Source organism: Chrysemys picta, chromosome 11, assembly GCF_011386835.1.
Source record: "Chrysemys picta bellii isolate R12L10 chromosome 11, ASM1138683v2, whole genome shotgun sequence".
In the NCBI taxonomy this organism is placed as follows: Eukaryota; Metazoa; Chordata; order Testudines; family Emydidae; genus Chrysemys; species Chrysemys picta.
Window position 1 is genome coordinate 32,887,362 of NC_088801.1, and position 21,179 is coordinate 32,908,540.

The window sequence follows — 21,179 nt, forward strand, 5'->3', positions numbered from 1 at the left end:
AAAGTGCTTTGAGATACATAGATTAAAAACGCTAAGTGCTAAGTAGTATTATTTTAGCCTACAAAGATATAGGGTTATGAAACTGTCCTTACATGTTTTTTTTTACAGTGTTGAGCATATTGTTCATGTTTAGCAAATAAATAACAATAGAAAGAAAGAAAAAGGATTGTGAAACATTAGTTTTTTCGCCTCCAAAATAAATAAATAGCTTTGAACAGTTTTGTAACCGAATAGGTTTTTTGAACGTTCATGTACAAAGATTGATCGTTTTCTCTCTTGGACCAAGGGATTTAAGGTACAAGAAACATCTAGGAAATGAAAACCCATATTAAATTTCAACAATTTGTTCTTCATGTACTAGGTTAAAGCAACTGGATCCCTTAGTTAAGCTATGTCCGATTAAACTTTATATAAAATAGCATTACAGATCAAATGTATCTAGTCATATATACATAAATACTGGCAAATACAAGAGCAAAATTGTGGGATGGATACCTGCATTAAATTCACTGAACAATTAACTAGAAATGTCATCTTTTATTTGACTAGAAAAACAGTCCATAAATCAAATCTCAAATTTTGCTATAGAACAATTCAAGTAGAAGCCTCAGCTATATTATCCCGGCTATACTTTTTCAATGTAATATGGCTTATTCTTTAGAGGGCTTTTTTTTTTTAACCTTATTGTGTACAAACTAATTTGAAACAGCATGAGCTGTCTTGTCAGGTACTATATAGATCATACATTGCATGAGATTCTGTAATACAGAGATGTTATTTCCAAAGGAATAATTAGGTATTTTGATTTTAGTCTAAAATCTTTTACAAATTAATATATTTTCCTTTTTTAAATAATTCTTCTGATGTGTTTCATGACAATGCAATAAGCACAATTGGAAATGAAGAAAAGTGGCACCTTGTTGTTCAGTTTGAGAGAGAATCAAAGCAAATATTTTTTTCTGGTTTATATGATCCTTTAGTTCTTTAATGCAGAGCACAATTACCAGGTAAAATCAGGTAAATCCACATTTTTAAACACTCCCTGACAGCTGGGATGAATTTCTACTATTCATCATTCTTTTAGTAAGACTGTTCTTTTCAACAGGACAGATAATAAAGGGGTGAATATACGGATCAAATCCTAATGTGAGAAAGAAAGGAATCTTAAAGTTAACAACCACAAAGAATGACTATGGGTATGTGAAGCATTTGTTTGCAAGACATTATGATGTTTTAAGCATATACCTAGTACTTTCTACACATGCTGAGTAACCAGGCTAATTAAAAAGCCCATATAGCTCTTGTTAAAATCTGTTCAAATTTTTGGAGCACCTGTTATAACAGAATGCCCACAGACTTGATAGTTTAGCGCCAAGACACCTGCTACCTTATGTCTCACAGTATGTTCAGTTTTATACTGATAGTAAAAAAAAATCCACTTTTTGACATTTAACAATCTCATAAATGATAAGAAATAAGTCAGAAAATTTAGTGATTTAACCCTTGCAGTGTCACTTCTTATTGCTATACCTATAGTTTCCTGTGAGCAGGCAGAGTATACATACAATGTATAACCCTGGGACCATTTTGTTTCTTTGTTGCTGAAGCCATTATATCCAGTATTTACAATGCTGAGCGGGAGGCATAAACCACCCTGCATTTTATTCCAGAGATTTTAGAGCTGTAGCTAGTATAGTCAGTAGATATTTCATGCATACAGAATAGTTTATCTGAAGAAAGGAATGGGTTTTAGATTTCTAGCTAGCTTGTACTTTGTATCCTTGAGCTATTCCCATTTTTGTGCTACAAAGCTATAAAAAGAAATAAAGCGACATGAAACAATTATCCTTTCTCCCTCCCTCCCTCAAAAAACAAACAAACAAAAAAACACTTTGTTCAACAAATTCTATGATTTTGCAGCATACAGAGAAATGTCTCAGTGAATGTTTTTATTAATAAATGTGTATAAGTACTGATCTCCTTGGAAGAAAATAAACGCCAGGAAGGGAATGAATTATTAAAAATGTTACAAGAGAGTATAAGCAAGTGTAATTAAAGGACAGAAAAATATTTAGGCTGAATATCATGAATAACTCACTGACAATTGCCCCAGTCCTGCAAACACTTATGCATATAGATACGTTTACACATTTGGACCCATTAAGTAAATAAATCTGCTAGACTAGGACCACTGAGGGCTATTATAGATTCCCACGATGAAATCCTGGCCACATTACAGTAAATGGGAATTTTGCCATTCATTTAAATGAGGCCAGGATTTCCACCCATAGATTTTAAGGCCAGAAAGAGCCATTATGATCATCTCCCCCAATCTCTTGCATAACACAGGCCATATACTGTAGTTCAACAGGGAGCAATCTTTTAGAAAGACGTCTGATCCTGATATAGATTTCAAGTGATGGAGAATCCACCATATCCCTTGGTAAAATAATCTCCAATTGGCAGCAATGCACATGAGTGCTTTTTTCCCCATCAGCATCTGGCCAAGAGGTTGAGACCTCTCCCCCCTGATGTAGATCTCTTTGACAGACATCCATGGCTTTGCCATCTCCAGCCTGGATTAATGCAGTGCAATCTACAAAGGGCTTTACTTAAAAAACAATTTGTTCCTGAGTACAAGTAATGTTGTTACTTTTATGCTTTATGATTTGCGTGTAATTTTGTGGCATACTATGCTTGCTGGTTTCAGATGAAGTGACCAAAAATGACAGATCCCTAGATTTGTTCATCTGGAATTGTAAACAGGGTTATTCACAGCAGCTCTGAAATTCACTTCTCATAATGCCAAAAGCACAGATGTGATGGTTTTCAGAATAAGTTACTAAGCCTGTCCTAGTTACCCAGACTTTAAATGTACAGGTGTGGTTGAGTGGAGAGATCTTCAGGTCCATCTTCTGACTTGGTAAAGTGGGGTTTGCTTGGTATTGGGGTTTGATTTATTTTTGAAAAGCAGTTTCAATTATAAATGTATTCACGTACCTGTAATTTAGTGATAGGTACACTCTAGAAATGGAAATGTAAGCCTTTGGAGGCAGCAACTGCGTGTTCCTATCTAAGTGGATGGGGCCTAGCACATTCTGGGTGCTAGAGCACCTCTGCTGATCCACCATGTTAGCAGGTGTTAGGACCATGCAGAAAAATGCTGACTCACTGTGGGAACGTCTGTATACTCTGTTAATGTCACACATTTATGTTGCTATACAAATATATAGTGAATGACAGTCCCTGCCTCAAAGAGCATATAATCTAAAAAGGCATGACAGGTGAATGAGAAAAAAAAAAAGTGGGTTGGAACGGGGAACAGGGAAGACAAACTATCAAACAGAGGATATACACAATTTTTAACCAGTTGTGAGCAGGTGATTTAGCTCATTCGAACAGTAAAATAAATACATAGTGAAAATGATTATGAATAATAATCTAGGTGTTGGGGAGGGTTAAACAAAGATTTAAATTTTCTAAATATTTATTTGTATTTCATTTTTTTCCTCAAACAGACTTTATGTATTGGAAACTTTGGTATTTAACACTTCTCATCTCCAAGTACAACTGTTGAAAATGTAACCTAGGAAAACTAATTGGTATCAGATACTAAAAATTCTTGCAAGTTATGGAAAGTGTTAGTTGTGGGAATAACATTTTTTCCGTACTCTGCGTATTGATTTGTCTTTGAGATAAAAAGCAACAAGAAAGCAGGTGATAAGCCTTTGTTAATGCCTCTGGGATGAAATGCTGCAGCTACAGACTACTGTTGATAAACAGATTTTGAATTAATTAGTTCTGCATAATTATCTGAGCTATCAAGTCTCTAAAGCTGAATGGGACTGGTCTTCATACTGGTTATACACTCTTGACAGCCATGAAAAATGTTTTTTTATTTTCAAAAAGATCATCACTTAAAAAAAAATTAGCTTTTACTAGGATAACAATAAAATATTATTCTACTGTAATGGTAGAAGAAATATTAATTACAATTACTCTTGTTGAATTACAGAGACATGTAGCAGAACACATTTGAGATTGCTGGTCGAACTGCTGGCAAAGGAAGAGATGGGCACTATACTTGAATATATGCGGTAAAGTCCCTCTGCCTTTTGGAACCGTATAGCAATTAAATCTGAATACAATGCTTGTGAGTTGCTGCATGCATTAAATCTCATTTATAATATCCGTACCCCGTGTTATAAGGTAATATTTAAGTGTTTTGCTCTTTAACTATAATAGTGTTTGCTATGAAACTGGAAACCTCCACAGTCAGGAGAGAAGAATTACCAAGTCTGAAATATCAGTTTACCACAAGAGATGTCATCTCCTGCCCAGCAAAACAAGGCCTATAAATATCAGACAAGCAATTGCAGAATATCAGTGGATCCCTCCACACCCAGGAAGAGATGTGCACAAACACTCATCCATTCAGCTTGAGCTCTGGGGAAAAGGAATAAAAATCCCTGTCAAGAAGAAATTGTTATCACTATACTGCTTGCAATATGGAGAGGGCAATATTTCTAAGCATAAGCAAGGGATCCCCGATCTGCTTAGCTTAAAGGACATAAAGTATAGAACTTGCACGTTATAGCAGCTTCTATTACTTTTTGAAACCTAACCCTGCAACTCATTTGCGTGCGTATATTTACCAGCTTTAACCTTGTAAGTAACTTATTTATTTTTTGTAATTAATAAACCTTTAGTTTATTTAACAAGGATTGGCAACAAGCGTTTCGTTGGTGAGAGATCTCGGGTACGCTTGACTTGGGGTAAGTGACTGGTCCTTTGGGTGTGGGAGCAACCGGAATATTGTTGTGATTTTTGGTATAAGGGACCATCTATCACAAAAGCAGGCTTCTCAGGTGGCAAAATAGACTGGAGTGCCCAAGAAGAGTGTCTGTGACTCCATGTTAACATTGGTATAGTACTTGAGGAATTCACACTTGATCCTTGGTTGGTGAAATCTAATTATAGAACATACAACCAGTTTGGGATTTGTGCCCTGGTTTATAACAGTCTGCCCTGAGGTTGGCATTCATGGTCATGAGCCACTCTAGACAGTTTGATATAGGCATTTTTATATCATAAAAACATAAGAACAGCCACACTAATCTAGCCCAGTACTTGTCTTCTGACAGTAGCCAATAAACAGAGGGAATGAACAGAACAGGTAATCATCAAGTGATCCATCCCCTGTCACCCATTCCCAGCTTCAGGCAAATAGAAACTAGGGACACTATTCCTGCCCATCCTGGCTAACAGCCATTGATGGAACTATCCTCCATAAACGTATCTAGTTTTTTTTTTTTAAACCCTGTTATAATCTTGGCCTCCACAACATCCTCTGGCAAAGAGTTTCACAGGTTGACTGTGTTGTGTGTGAAGAAATGCTTCCTTTTGTTTGTTTTAAACCCGTTTGTTATAAGCCTAGGAGCCCCAGCCCTGGACAGGACCCCATTGTGCTAGACGCTGTACAAAAGCTGAATGAAAAGACAGTACCTGCCCCAAAGAACTTACAATATAAGTAGAAGACAAGAGACAACAAGTAGATAGACAGAAACAATGAGACATGAGATTCTGGCAGATATATAAACATGGAAATGATTTTAAAATATTTTGTTTTTTTAATATATTTCTTTAACTTTGAAGCTACAAGTATTCCACTAATGATTTAGGGTCTTAAACAGATTTGTATTGTATTATAAGTCTGAATAGCATTTCAGTCCACCTTTACCTTGATATTCCAGCAAAGTAGCTCATCCTTCTAATCCTGTCACTATGGAATTTTGTAGGGGTTGAGTGATTTTAATAACCAGAAAAGGGAAAAAACTTGTATTAAGTATTAGTCCACTTTGAATTTCTCCAATGGCTTAACAATTCACATGGCATTAATATTTGATGACTAGGCCTTGATCCTGCAATTTACAATATGTGGGTGTAAAGCAGCACCTGTACAGAATCCCCCCCCTTGAAGTCAATGGTGCTCTACGGAAGCAGAGCACTCTGCTTCCGTAGAGCACTAGAGCACATACTATAAATTGCAGATTTAGAGCCAACCTGGTTCCCTACGAAACTTGGACAGGGTGGATGCTCTGTCTTCAAAATCCCAACTGTTTAAGCCTCAACAATTAATAAAGTCTGGTGTGTACCAGCTCTATGTTAAAGTGATTAGCTTGGCTTTCAGTGATCAGTCTGGATGGGCCAGTTTAGCCATAGCATTCTACTCTTTGAATAATACATCTATAAATGCTTTTAAAAAGCAGGAATAACAAAATCCACTGAAGTGACTTACACAAATAGGTCTTTCTTCTTTAAGATGTACACTACCTAATAAATAAAGAAATAAAATAAAATAAAAACAGACTAACATAGGTTTTTCTATATCAGATTAGACCATTGGCCCAGTACCCTTCCTCATTAAAGCTTCAGAAGAAAGTGAAAAACACTATGTAACATAGCCAGTGTGTAATATTGTGTGTATTTTGGCGAGCGAGTGCAATGCTTCCTGACCTCTACGGTTTTTGAACCCTGAAGTGTGAGATTTGTTTAAATTGAATATTATTGTTACAGCAAGCTTGCATAGCTACAAATATTATTAGGACTCATCAAATTAACCTATCCTTTTTCAAATAAAGCCATAGTATTTTCCATTATCAATAAACATTATATTCAAACCTAGATTTATATGTTTAAAATTATTTTAATATTACACACACAGAAACTATGTTAAAAGGACATTATTAAAGCTGCAAAGTCAAACACTCAGAAGTTAGAAAATGTCAGAATTAAGGTTGCCAGTGCAACCTTGCCTGTCACTTGAGTGAATGAAGTAACTACTAGCAATAATATGTGGATCAGCATCAGGAAGGGATGGGACACTTTTGTCAGTGGGTTCACAGGTATTTGCTGACAGCAGATGGTGACACTCAGGAATCTGGGTTGCATTCAAGGCTCTGGAGAAGGGTATGCTCTAATGGGAACAGATTGCTCTGCCCATTTCCCACAAGTCTGATTGCTTTCGCCCCATCCCCTTCAGTATGTCTCTGTCCCAGTCCCAATCCTGTCTCTTTCCCACCCTTGGGTCCTTGTCTCAGTTCTACTATCTATGCCTACCTCTCTTCCCAATCCCAGCCTATCCCATACTAGCTCCTTGCCCCACCAGTCTCAATTCCTCATGCTTCTCATTCTAGTCCCGGTCTTCATTCCTCTCCCAGCTCCACATCTGATCTCCCTGCCCCTTGTTTCCTCCCACACTAGTTCCTAGTCCTAGTCTTTTTATCAAGACACAGCCCCAGCCTCCTCCTCTTCCTCTAGCTCTTCATCCAATCTCGGCATCTGCCCCAGCCAACTGGCTCCCACTTGCTCTGTTTCCCTCAACAGTTCCCATGCCCCCCTTACTTCCAGTCACAGTCTCCTTGCCAACCAGTTCCAGCCAGCCTAGCCCACTCTAGCTCCTTGGCCAGCCAGTCCCAAACTCCCAGTCTCACCAGACTTGTGAGAATCTACTCCTTTCCTTCCCCTCCAATCAAACTTTTGTGCCCTGTGCATTCAAACCAGGCAGCTCCCTCTTTTATGCTGCCTGGGTACCAGCAGGAGGGGTTATTGATTGCCAGCACAGGTGAAACAGGATCCCTGCTCTCCCTTCTGATGCCCAGCTCTACGTGGTCCTGGAGCAGCCATTAAAGTCCAGATCCCTTGTAGCCATGGCTTGGAAATGCTTAGTTGCTCTGTGGAGATGACACAGTTCAGTCACCATAGGAGCTGTGAATGGCTTGAATATGCTTAATGAGTACATGAGAATGAGAACCTTCAGAGATTTAAACTGCTAAAAATCAAAGAAATCTGAGTGTGTACATGTGTTTTTTTTGCAAACTTACAATGTGGCCAACTTTGCATGGGTTTTCACAGGGATGGCTAAAAATACATCCCTGACACGAAGACCACTCCCTGGCCCATTTCAGGTGCCTTCTCCAGAACATGAGGACACTAGAGCATTTCAGACAAAAGGTCAGCGGAAATTTTTAACGTATGTAAAATGACATTTTCCCCTAGCCTTGGTCTCAGAAATGGTTGAACCTTTTTGGCTAAGATTAACAAAAACAAACAAACAAACAAACAAAGGAGAAAGCACAGACAATTTCAGAAAGTTCAAAGCAATTAAAACAGTTTTATAATGGGAAGCAGGGCCGGCTATAGGCACCAGGCACCCAAGCACATGCTTGGGGCGGCACCTGGTAAGGGGCGGCGGGGGGAGCGCGGCGCGGCATTCCGCGGGGGGGGCGCTCCAGCGGCGCGGTGTGGCGCTGGGGGGGGGCGGGCTCCGGTTGTGCGGGGCTCGGCGAGGGGGCGGCGCGGGCGCAGCGCTGGAAGGGGGTTCCGGCGGCGCTCGGCGGGGGGCGGGGGCGGGCTCCGGCAGCGTGGGGCTTGGCGCTGGGGGGCAGCGCGGGGCTCGGCGCTCGGGGGGGGGGGTGCGGTGCGGGCGCGGCGCTGGAGGGGGGGTTCCGGCGGCGCTTGGCAGAAGGCGGGGGCGGGCTCCGGCGGCGGGGGGCGTCGCGGGGCTCGATGCTCGGGGGGTGGGTTCCGGCAGCGCTCAGCGCGGGGGGGAGGTGGGCTCCGGCGCGCGGCGCTTGGCGGGGGGGCGGCTCGGGGGGGCAGCGCTCTGGGGGGGGTTCCGGCGGCGCTCGGCGGGGGGGTGGCGCGGCGCTCAGCTGGGATGGGGCGGCGCGGCCCGGCGCTCGGCGGGGGGTGGCGCTTTTTTTTGCTGCTTGGGGCAGCAAAAAAGCTAGAGCCGGCCCTGATGGGAAGTAGTGGTCAGCCTTAATAATAGGAGGCACTACCAATCTCACCTATAATAGGTTTTTATAAGAATGGAATTAAACATGTGCACTGAAGATGAGTCAGATGCTCATGGCATCCTGTTGATGGGATGGGCCAGCTCTTCTATAAATCTAGGCTACAAAAGTGCGCTTGCTAAAGAAGCCTAACGTTTTTGGAGAAAATAATCATTCTAGCTCAGTCGGACCTCATGCAAGCAGATCTCCCATTACTGTTAATGAGAGCTGTCACTGTAAAGACAGGGCCTGTAAGTAGGAGGGCACGGTCCTCATAAAAATACCACACTTAGAAATACTGGCTGTTAAAACCTACCATATTTCTAATGGTTTCTTTTATTCAACTTCCTCAGTGAGTTTAGTCAAGCAACAGAGTCCTGAAGCAGTGCTCTATTTGAAAATAGGCCAACAAACTTGGCCCAGTTTTCCTCTTGAACTGACTATTCACAGTTTTCACTTTCAAGACCCCCTGACCCCACCTTCTATTTTTTCAAGCAACTTTCAGCTTTTTATCTCTTCTGAGTGGGAACTAGTGAGACTCACATTGTCTGATTTGCCTGGTCAATCAGCAGAATAGCTCTGTACTTCAATGCAGCTGTTGATGCTACTTAATCAGTGGGGGCAGGATATTGCATACTTGAGAGGTTTTAGTCTTCTAAAATCTACATTCTGTCAAAGGGACTTCATTGTATAATTAATGACAGTCAGAAATATTCCATTAAGTGCAGAACTTATACGAGACATAAATGAATACAATTTGACCCCAGGTACAACACTGCATATATTTTTATATAATCATCCAGTTCAAATTTTCTAAAATGTAATATGTTGCATGTGATATAGGCAAATTAGCATTTATAACAGCAAAAGGTATATCATTGTTAGAAGGAAGGATGAGTTAGTTGAACATTTGATTAATTGAACAGTATATTTTACCCCCATCGAAAAATATACATCATCCTTTGAAATAAAGTTTACTCCATCTTCACAAAGTTTGGGTCACAGTTTTAGAAGTGTTATTTGCTTGAAATGGCTAATGTTTTGTCATGTGCTTTTTGAGATGCCCTAAAACAATTGTACTGTAATTATAATGTGACTTGAGAAGGTCTTTAGAAAAATTATTCATTTGTCAGAATAAGTAGATATTTCATACACAAATCCTTGCCCCTTCTGAACATATTCCTTCTGTATCTTAGTATGTGAGTATTAAAGCCTCTTATAATTGATCTGGCCAGTACTGGTACTTCATTAGGTGAAACATTAGAATTAGTACTAGTTAAATTCCTAAATCCAAATCCTTGCACAATGAGATGAGAATGGTTGTAATTAAGGGCCAGATCCTGCATCATTCTATAGTATGTATTGGCAATTGCCTGCTTGCACAACACTTCCAGTGTAGAGGCAGACTATGCAGGATGACAATGGCTTCTCCATGTGATATATTGAGTTGCACAGCACCTGGGTACCTCCCTTCACACTGTGTGAATCAAAACCAGCAAAGTGGTGATATGGAGCATTTTGGAAGTGGAAAGGGTGCATCATAGCAATGCTTCAAACACAAAAGGTTCATTACAGTCATATAGACTATATTTGAAAATAGCTTAATTGCAAATTTGCTATGTAGTTACATCTAATGGAGTAGATAGCATTTGGAGTAGGGCTGTTGATTAATAGCAGTTAACTCATGCGATTAACTAAAAAAAATTAATCACGGTTAAAAAAATTAATTGCAATTCATCACAGTTTTAATTGCACTGTTAAACAATAGAATAACAATTGAAATTTATTAAATATTTTGCCTGTTTTTCTACATTTTCAAATATATTTGTATTCTGTGTTGTAATTGAAAGTGTACAGTGCTCACTTTATATTATTTTTATTACAAATATTTGCACTGTAAAAATGATAAACAAAAGAAATAGTATTTTTCAATTCACCTCATACGAGTATCATAGTGCAATCTCTTTATCGTGAAAGCGCAACTTACAAATGTAGATTTTTTTTGTTACATAACTGCACTCAAAAACAAAACAATGTAAAACTTTAGAGCCTACAAGTCCACTCAGTCCTACTTCTTGTTCAGTCAGTCGCTAAGAGAAACAAGTTTGTTTACATTTTCAGGAGATAATGCTGCCTACTTCCTATTTACAATGTCACGTGAAAGTGAGAACAGACAGTCACATGGCTCTTTTGTAGCCAACATTGCAAGGTATTTATGTGCCAGATATGCTAAACATCCGTAGGCCCTTTCATGCTTTGGCCACCATTCCAGAAGACATGCTTCCATGCTGATGATGCTTGTTAAAAAAATAATTCATTAATTAAACTTGTGTCTAAACTCCTTGTGGGAGAATTGTATGTCTCCTGCTCTGTGTTTTACCAGCATTCTGCCATTTATTTCATATTATAGCAGTCTTGGATGATGACCCAGCATGTTGTTTATTTTAAGAACAATTTCACTGCAGATTTGACAAAATGCAAAGAAGGTATCAATGTGAGATTTCTAAAGATAGCTACAGGTGTGGAGCATGCTTTCAGAACTCTTCAAAGAGTGACATTCTGATGCGGAAACTACAGAATCCGAACCATCAAAAAAGAAAATCAACCTTCTGTTGGTGGTATCTAACTCATGATGATGAAAATGAACATGTGTTGGTCTGCACTGCTTTGGATTGTTATCAAGCAGAACCCATCATCAGCATGGATGCATGTCCTCTGGAATGATGGTTAAAGCATGAAGGGACATATAACTCTTTAGAGCATCTGGCACGTAAATATCTTGCAACACCGGCTACAACAGTGCCATGCGAATGCCTGTTCTTACTTTCTGGTGACATTGTAAACAAGAAGCAAGCAGCATTATCGCCTGCAAATGTAAACAAGCTTGTTTGTCTGAGCGATTGGTGAACAAGAAGTAAGTCTGAGTGGACGTGTAGGCTCTAAAGTATTACATTGTTTTATTTTTGAATGCAATTATTTTTTGTACATAATTCATTTGTAATACATAATACATTTGTAAGTTTAACTTTCATGATAAAGAGATTGCACTACAGTACTTGTGTAACCCACAAGGAGATTACCTAGATTCCTGAGGCTCTGTCTGCTGGCAGCTCAGGGAGAGGCATACTGTCCCTGGTAGGGAGGGGGAGCCAAGGCAAACTCAGAGTCTGCCCGGCAACCAATAGGGAGTGAGATGCTCTTCCCACAGAGTCCAGGAAAGGGGAGAAGCCATTTTTGAGTCAGTCTGGAGCTAGCCAGGACAAGGGCAGGACTGGCTGTGTGGGGAGCTGGTGAGTCCCAGGCCTGCATGCAGGGTTCCCCCTGAAAACTGGCCTCTAGGGACCTGAAAGCAAGATCTCTCTGCTGGGCTTTTCCTTCTCCACTGATGATTCCCAGTTTGTAGAGTTTTGCTGGGAAACTTCCCCAGCCAGGCTGAGTTAGCCCTCCAGCTCCCTAGCTGAGACCAGTCACCACATGGTCAGCTCTGCTCTGTCTGCTAGTTCAGGGCTGCTGCCTGCTGTGTGTATGTGTGTCTGGATGCTGGGCTAGGAAAGTACAGTTTGGATTTTAATACAGTTGTGTAATCTGCACCTTGATCCCTGCACCCCTTTGTGGTGAGGGGAAATCCTGGGACTGAAGCAGCCTGATTCCTGCTTAAAGAGGATCCCTGCCAGCAGAGATCAGCCCCTCTGCAGTGACTGAGGAGTCCAGAGTCATCTCTGAACCTGAGGATCATTCATGGAGTTTGTGAGTGCACCGTCTTTTAGTTAGTCAGGGAATTTGTTTTGTGAACCCCCTACTCTGAACTGTGTCCTCAAGCCAGGGAGTGAGGGTTTGGGGATGTTATAACCTGCTGCATATTCATAGACTCATAGATTCTAGGACTGGAAGGGACCTAGAGAGGTCATCGAGTCCAGTCCCCTGCCCGCATGGCAGGACCAAATACTGTCTAGACCATCCCTGATAGACATTTATCTAACCTACTCTTAAATATCTCCAGAGATGGAGATTCCACAACCTCCCTAGGCAATTTATTCCAGTGTTTAACCACCCTGACAGCTAGGAACTTTTTCCTAATGTCCAACCTAGACCTCCCTTGCTGCAGTTTAAACCCATTGCTTCTTGTTCTATCCTTAGAGGCTAAGGTGAACAAGTTTTCTCCCTCCTCTTTATGACACCCTTTTAAATACCTGAAAACTGCTATCATGTCCCCTCTCAGTCTTCTCTTTTCCAAACTAAACAAACCCAATTCTTTCAGCCTTCCTTCATAGGTCATGTTCTCAAGACCTTTAATCATTCTTGTTGCTCTTCTCTGGACCCTTTCCAATTTCTCTGCATCTTTTTTAAAATGCGGTGCCCAGAACTGGACACAATACTCCAGCTGAGGCCTAACCAAAGCAGAGTAGAGCGGAAGAATGACTTCTCGTGTCTTGCTCACAACACACCTATTAATACATCCCAGAATCATGTTTGCTTTTTTTGCAACAGCATCACACTGTTTACTCATATTTAGCTTGTGGTCCACTATAACCCCTAGATCCCTTTCTGCCGTACTCCTTCCTAGACAGTCTCTTCCCATTCTGTATGTGTGAAACTGATTTTTTCTTCCTAAGTGGAGCACTTTGCATTTGTCTTTGTTAAACTTCATCCTGTTTAACTCAGACCATTTCTCCAATTTGTCCAGATCATTTTGAATTATGACCCTGTCCTCCAAAGCAGTTGCAATCCCTCCCAGTTTGGTATCATCCGCAAACTTAATAAGCGTACTTTCTATGCCAATATCTAAGTCGTTGATGAAGATATTGAACAGAGCAGAGATATTGAACAGATATTAAACCTGTGGAGGGATTTACCACGTTCTCCCACTTGTGAGTCCCTTGGGCTGTACTGAACCCAGTCAGCCACACTGCTAAACCACTGCAGAGAAGAATTTTGTGGTCATAGGTCATCAAGGGCCCCAACAAAGTACGCGTACCAATGGGACACTAATCTTACATTTGCTACATCAAGTCACATGACTGGGGAAAGTCACAGATATTAGCAGCGTGGGCACCGGTGAATGTAAAAATAGTGTTTTATCCTGTTATGTTATATTTGTCTCCTGTTTAATATAATTATTTTGTTGACTATATTGTATGTGTTTGTGTTATTTCTTGGAAGTCTCCAACTATCTGGCAAGTAAGTGGGAATTACCCTGTGGTTAGAATTTTCCTCCCAAGCTGCCCTAGTGACCCTGTCAGGAAGGAGCGAGGGGTGTGTGGAGGCACGGCCAAATAAATTCATAGGAAAAAATAAAGAAGATACACCCTGCTGAGTGGGTGGTGGGATCCAGAAGAACCCACACCTGTCCATCAAAACCTGTAAGCAGACTGGCATTAAAGAAGGTAATCCAGTGGAGAGGGGGTGCTACACTTGTATTAAGTGAATTGAAAAATACTATTTCTTTTATATTTACAGCGCAAATATTTGTATTAAAAATATAAAGTGAGCACTGTATTTTTTGTATTCTGCATTGTAATTGAAATCAATATATTGGAAAATGTGGAAAACAACCAAAAATATTTATCTAAGTGGTATTCTGTTATTGTTTCACAGCACAATTAATTGCAAATAATTTTTTTAATCGCTTGACAGCCCTAATTTGAAACCTTAGCATTGTAGCATATGAACATGTTGCTAAATCTGTGGCTCAAGAGATCAGTTTGTGTCAGAGTCAAGGGCGTCTGCACCATGTGTTGGCAGGGGTGGCTCTATGGTTTTTGCCGGCCCAAGCATGGCAGTCAGGTGGCTTTCAGCGGCACGCCTGCGGGCGGTCTGCTGGTCACGCGGATTCGGCGGCAGGGCTGCGGGAGGTCCACCGGTGCTGCGCCATCAGCGTCCCCGACACCGAATTACCGCTGAAGCCGCGGTACCCCTTGGTACAGTGGTAAATTTTACCCTATAAATGAGTTCCACTGAGGTTAAACTACACATATGGGACCTGATTCTCCTTTAATACACTATTGTATTTGGGACAGCGGGGAATTTAAGCCACCTGCATGTTTCCCAGATCTGCTCGAACTTACACTTGGCTTTCCATAGACCACTGCACATTAGCCACCCCTCTGAAATGCCCCCCCTCTCCCACAGACCCTAAACTGGAGGCTGGCATCAGGGCCAGCATAGAGCCAGGCTGTTCACTGACCACAGAGGCCCTCACATAGGTGACGTTCTTAGGGGACTGTCTATGCCCACTTTGAAGACCTTTTATGCTGTCAAAACAGTGTAAAGTGGCCTTAGCATAACTGAGAACCAGGCCTACTGTGAATGCAAGGTGTAATCCAATTCTCATGATGAAACTTGCAGAGGAAATTCAGGTTACGGGCATGTCACATAGAATTTGTTAAAATATCAATGCTTTCAGAACTGCCATTTTATTTCCACAAGCATGTGTGGATGAAATTACAGTTTAGTTCAGAACTCCAGCAACATGGAAAGGGTTTTTCAGGGTATGTTTACAAGTAAGCATGCCATATGCTATACTAAAGAAAAACATGCTAATTACTGAGTAAAGACACAGAACTGCTTCAGATCCATTGAACAAATGAGCTGTCTACTTTCTGTGCTATGGGAATAACTCTTCTTAGTCCAGAAACTAAAATCTCTTCAGATGCTTAAACTCTAAACTCAGAAACAAACAAACAGCAACAAATTAGGGTTTAAATAACTAACAATAAGGACAAGATCAGAAGATGTTCCTGATAACTGAGTTCTATAGTTCTACATTTTTTTAATTTGCTATTTATTAAGGTCAAAGAATGTGCTTGGTGCTGTACACAGCACAAAATATAATAGTTCCTGCTCCCCAAAGAGTTTATAATCTAATCAAGATAGGCAACAAATAATGTCCTACTACCTGGAACAGTAGGAAGTTCAGAGGCAGAACAAGATCGTGCTAAGCATCAGGGGTCTAATCCTGAAGTTCTCAGTTAGGCAAAACTCACCTTGAAATCAGTGGGAGTTTTACCTATTTAAGGATTATAGACTCAGTCTTGCTATTATGACTGATTACTATTACACCTCTACCCGGATAGAACGCGACCCAATATAACACAAATTCGGATATAACGTGATAAAGCAGCGCTCCGGCGGATCAAAGCAAGTTGGATATAATGCAGTTTCACCTATAACACGGTAAGATTTTTTGGCTCCCAAGGACAGCGTTATATCGGGGTAGAGGTGTATTTCTATTGTGGGAGCATACAGATGCCCCAGTTGGTTCCAGGGCTCATTGTGCCACATGCTGTATAAACACATAGGAAGACATGGCCTCTGCAATTTAACTTGAAATTTGCAGTGAGAGAAGAGACGGACAAGGATGTGTTTATCTAGGTTAGCTGTTGTACAACTTCATGGTTCAAAAGCTCCTGAATATTTTTTAAAGCAAATTATATAGATCACATATCCCCAGCTGATGCTCAGACTTGCACTTATTGGTTGGTTGCTGGCTTGTAACCAACACAGAAGTGGGTTTTGAGGAAGGAATTTTAGGAGGAAGGAAAGGCTTTAATGGATTAGTTTTCTCCTCTCTTCAGATAGCTGTTCACCCAATATTCCCCCCCCCCTCCAATTCCTATCTGAGGCTTCCCTTTGGTAATTTATACGACTCACTCTCTGGTTGGAGAAGATTTTCAGTCTTTCACTATCTTACATTTCCTAAACATCTAGGGAAACCCTGACTCATTGAGGATTTCATATTAAAGCATGTAGGTTACACATACCATAACGGGATTTCTGTGCTTGTGTGTATAAGGGCTGCAGAATCAGGCCTTTGTTTTGAGGTGGTCATAATTTCCCTTGAAAATATATTTCTGTTTCTGGCATTGTCTGTACAACTGACTTCTTGGGAAGGAAATATATAGGATTAGTTGATTGATGTTTTGTGTACATTTTTTTTTTGCTTCAACTGTTATGTCTTAAGTATTATTATGATGTATGTAGTAGTTATGATTGTTCTCTGGGTACTGCATTTTTCCATTTCTAAATGTCTGTGGTGGAGTTCCAGAACAGCTGCCATTGGGTGAGAGAAAGTTAATGCAGCATGTTACAGAGGAGGCGTGTGCTGGGGCTCTCTGAGGGATACTTTTGTTCTGTGTTTTACTTTAGATTCGTTATTTCTCTGAAAGTCATTCAGGCTGAAAGTTTATGGTTGTTGCCAGAAGTGTTTATTTCCATCGATCATCATAGTAGCTCTCTTAACTGTTTATTACACAATCAGTTTAATAATCAGACTGTTCCACTTCTGCCACCAGAGTTTTTTGGCCTTCAGTTTTTTACCTTCCCCATTCCCCCATCCACTCTAGAAAATCTGCTTTAAAATATTATACTGCTAATATTTCCTTTAACATGTCTAATCCTGGCTCCGAAAGCACTTTAGAAGGTATGTACATACAGTACCCTGCAAAGCAACTACTTCCAAAAAGGAGGACAGTAACCTACTGCAGTACAGCATGGGAGCAGAAACCCTACCCTTACAAAAAGCGTAGAAACAGCATTTAAAAGAACAGTTCTATCTACCTTCTTGCCACTGTCCTAAGTTCTGTTGATTTTATGCTGGAAGCCCAATGATGACATCATAACGGATCTCTCACTGCTGATAGACACCAATCTACAGTGACTCTGTATTGGATTATCGTGCTAGATAACATAGGGCCATGCCATCCTGTGCCCAGGTTATTTCCATATAGGAAATAACAACATCTGCACTGGTGGAATTTCTGATGCAGTCTTGCATTGAAGTTCAGGGGCTTCCCCTTCTCCCTGGGGAAGTGGCCAGAGGTTTCTCTCCCGCAAACCAGCAGATTCTGGCTAAAACCATCTGTATTAGTTACTCATCCCTCCACGGTCCTTTGTAGTCAGGGGCTCATCTCCTGGCTGCCAAAGAAAGCTTTACAGTAAAGAGGAGGGACAGAGATTATGGTAGAATAAGCATTAACTTCCTCACACAAGTCTTGTAGGCGTGGAAGTGGGGGTGGAGGCAATACTGTTGTGAGTAACTGTTCCCTCTGGCTCTGTCCCAGCCCCTCCAAAGCTGCAGAGCCTGAACCCCAGTGAACACTCATGGATGGGCTCCAAGAAGTCATAGGTACAATGCTATAGAGATAGCACTCCCCTCCCCTTACATGGCCATTCCTCACTCTTCTGGCCAGATTCATCTGTTTTATCCCTTCTGCCTGCAGAGACAATATGTATCTGAGTGCAGGAGCTGTTATTTTTATTCCCTGATCCAATTTCCATGACCCACAGAAGATTTGATGTGAGGCTGATAATTCCCTGCAAATTCTGTTACTGCAGTACTGTGCAGGACATATCCATAAGAAACGTATGAGTTGTGGGAGTGGGTTTTAGCAGGAGAAAAATATTTCCATTTGTTTTGAAGAGGGAAAGGAAAAGAAAAGAACATTTTGATGTAAGTTTTGTAAATGTGTTAAATGATAAATTACTAATCGAGGCCATGAGATCATTAAAAAAAACATTCTGAAATGCATGAATACAGAAAAGTGTGTGTGTGGGGGGAATTAGTTGCTACTGCCATCTGGCAAGTAAAATAAAGAGGTCAAGGACATCTATGGACTGTAAAGATGTAAATGAACAAATCAGATCAGCAGATACTGCTATTTCAAAAGCTACTATATTTCACTGACAAGTTACAGAAACGTGTTATTGATTGTTGTATTATTGATCACTTCTTATAATTGTAAGCAAGACTGAACAGGGAACCATCTAACATTCTGAAATTTAACAGTCTCTAAACAGGGAACATAATTAAGGATTTGAAATCTGATATTACATGTTAGCTTCATGGTACTAAATATCAGAGGTGAGCAGCTTCATGTCTGTAATAAATTCTATCCAGATTTCTGCAGTCTTGGGAGAATATGAATACTTTGGGAGAACTAATATTGTTCATTCTGTAAGATACATATGTTCTGGAAAGAATAACAGGCTTCTAAACTACTTCTTGGATGATCATCAGTGGAAAGAGTCACAGAGAGGAACTAAGTTTACAAGAACTAACGGAAAACCTACAGAAAGTGACTGGAACTTTAAATCTATGTTGATTAATGGCCATCGGAGCCCTTGTGTAAATAATTACTATAACTCTCACTCCCCTATTCCTGCCACTCTGCATGGGCAGCCAGCTTTCCTATCCATCTACTGACCACAATCACTATTGGGGAGCATTTCTTTGAGGGTTGCCTCAGATGAGTGCTATGGGACAGGTATTGTGTTCTCAGCTGCCTCTCACAAGAGGTCAGAACAGAAGGCAGTCTTCTCCTCTTCAGGGATGCACTGAAGGGACTTTACTTCAAAACAATCTAAGACTCAGATGGTCTCAAAAGAATATTTGTTAGGGAGAGAGAAAAACCTGGGTTAAAAAGAAAGTGATATTCATAGCATGCCTAGTATGAAACTCTGCAAAAGCTATTCTAGACAGGTCCCCTTCATGCCATTACAGGAGAACAAGCAGTATGTTACAGCCTAGTAGAGCATGTATTCTTTATTCCCTACCACTCTCTTTGTCAGGCAGCATCTCTCTCACACGCACACACACACCAGTCTCTTCTGGTGTCTTGGATCGTCTTCCACTCTTAAGAGTCTTGCTCCCCTTCCACCGCAGTTACAGACGATGATCCTTTTGATGCTCAAGATCTTAGCCTGTATTCCTAGTCCCAGCATGTAAGCAAAAGTATTTATATACATGCCCTTTCTGAGGGAATAGGACAGTTTCCTATGAAAATCCACTGTATATTTTGAAGTTACTCCCTATTTTAATTAATCAATCTTTGCGTAAAGACGTTTGGGTTCCTGTTTTTCTTTCTGTTACACTTATTTCTCCAAATGTTCCTTCAAAGGTGTATCCACAAAGCCACTGACTCCCAGCACACAGTTGTATTCATCTACCTTCCACATAATTGGTGCTGAAAAAGGTCCTTTTGAGATGCTAATTAAACATCCGTTCAAATGTTTACTGGCACTGACTAAAGGTTTTAATCTTGACGATAATTCACGGTCTGCCTGATATTTGATTTGATGTTTGGTATCTTTCCTTACCTGTATTTCTACTCTGTATCGGACATGAATTATTGACAAATAAAGTCAATCTGTCACATTTACTAAATTCAGATCTGCAACCACTGCCTCTAAAACCCCCCAGTGCTTTCAGTCTTATGACCAATAAAAATAAATTAATCATTTAGATCAGAGTTTCCCAAACTGTGATCTGTCGTGAGCAGGTTGGTCACATGGCGTTGCTTCTGTTTATTTCCAGCTGTCAGTCACATGAGAAGCTAGCTAAAATACATTCATCACTTCTCTAATATTTCTTTTTATGTGAAAGATTGTACATCCTGGCAGTAATCAGAAACAGGAGCAGATTTATATGAGCTGAACAATTGCTAATGAGATTGGTGGTCTCTACTAAGATGTGGTCTAAATTAACCCCCCCCCCCCCCCCCCCGATTCAGATCATGCAAATGTGATTGTAAATCATCTCCTGCTGACATTATAATATATGGGACGCCCCAAAAAATCCAATTCACTGAAACGGAGGAAAAAAATATACAAAATTTAGAAAGTTACAAGCAGAATATGGCAAATGCCAGATGAGGTGTGAGAGAATGCCATATGTTATATGTTCCACATTCTTTTCTCTGCTAACTTTTTATTACAGGACTATACATTTATGTATTGTTCATAGCTTTTTAAATGTTATATCTTTTCTCCTATAGGACTCTCACAAGAATACTAATAACTCACCTAAGTAAGGCTCACAGGATACAGCCCTTTAGTACATCTGGCCCTCTTCATATCTTCATTAATGCCACCACCAGTGTCTTTTTTCAATTACTAGTCTCTCTAAAAGAGTACATAGCAGCAACATCCGAGGTGATATAATGAATAATCATTAAACAGCCCTTCTTATGATCTGTTTGGAAAGATATTCTCCAGTACCAAAGAAAGTAAGAAAAAAAGAGTCTCTCAAACATCTAAATCAAATTTTATATGCCCTGCATTCCTGTTATGCCTGCTATCTAAGGATTTCAAATTGTTTCTCAAACATCAATCTTTGCAATAACTTTGAGGTAAGTATTACAATTCTCATTTAACATAGGAGGAGTCTGAGGGGACACTGGAACAATTTTTATAGTGCGGGCGCAGAAAGCCATTGAAAAAAACTGTAAATCCTGTCTATGATGGAAGCCATACATTCAGTTGCTATTAGTAGTCCAAGCCGGGGGTGCTGATGCACTCACAGCAACCCTACTTCCAGCAACCCTGAAGGTGAGGGAAAACAGGGGT

General features: G+C 40.5%; 1 long non-coding RNA gene across 1 annotated transcript in view; it reads right to left on the bottom strand.

Annotated features, from left to right (window-relative positions):
- Positions 1 to 21,179, bottom strand: part of LOC135974333 (uncharacterized) — a 57,780-nt gene that overhangs the window by 24,148 nt on the left and 12,453 nt on the right. The window lies entirely within an intron of this gene.